This window comes from Sinocyclocheilus anshuiensis, unplaced genomic scaffold (assembly GCF_001515605.1).
Source record: "Sinocyclocheilus anshuiensis isolate Anshui unplaced genomic scaffold, SAMN03320099.WGS_v1.1 scaffold1001, whole genome shotgun sequence".
Classification (NCBI taxonomy): Eukaryota; Metazoa; Chordata; class Actinopteri; order Cypriniformes; family Cyprinidae; genus Sinocyclocheilus; species Sinocyclocheilus anshuiensis.
This window is the reverse complement of record NW_015557116.1, coordinates 279,404-279,989: the sequence shown is the minus strand read 5'-3', so window position 1 is coordinate 279,989 and position 586 is coordinate 279,404. Positions and strand designations below refer to the sequence as shown.

The following is a 586-nucleotide window of genomic DNA, read 5'->3' as shown; positions in this document are numbered from 1 at the left end:
TATAGCATTTCTGTCGTAAAGAAATGGCCAAATATTAAAGATTAAGTGGACATTTGAATTAAATGATGCTTGGTCAATATTAAGCAAGTATTAGATCGCACAGTAATGTGTAAAAACAATCGTCAGGCCGTTGGCGCCCCCTGCAGGCCTTTGTTGTAATACGTACTGTACGTTAGCTCTATTCATTGATCTATAATGGAGATTATATTATTTTATAATTATATATAGATCAGTGGCTCTATTACATTATAATACAGTATTTTAACGGTTTTGTTCAATAAAACAAATTTTCTTGCTTTTGATACTTTATTTGAACTAATTATTATTGCCTCATTGCTATTATATATGTATTTTAAGTAATTGTAAAGGCTATTGTTCTCTTACATCTATTTTTATTACCACAAAAAAACAAATTTATAATTATAGGGCCCTATGAAATCAGTTTTATTTCCAAATTCAGTTTTTTTTTTTTTTTTTGTCTATACTCTGTTTTAATGGTTAAATTCAATTGTATTAATCAAATTATATAACTAATCTAATTAATTGAGTTTTACAGTTTTATCTTTACCAAATTCTGTTTTCCCTT

General features: G+C 26.6%; 1 long non-coding RNA gene across 1 annotated transcript in view; it reads left to right on the top strand.

Moving 5' to 3' along the window:
- LOC107677744 (uncharacterized) overlaps positions 1–586 on the top strand; it is a 13,936-nt gene that overhangs the window by 11,927 nt on the left and 1,423 nt on the right. The gene's annotated exons all lie outside the window — the stretch shown is intronic.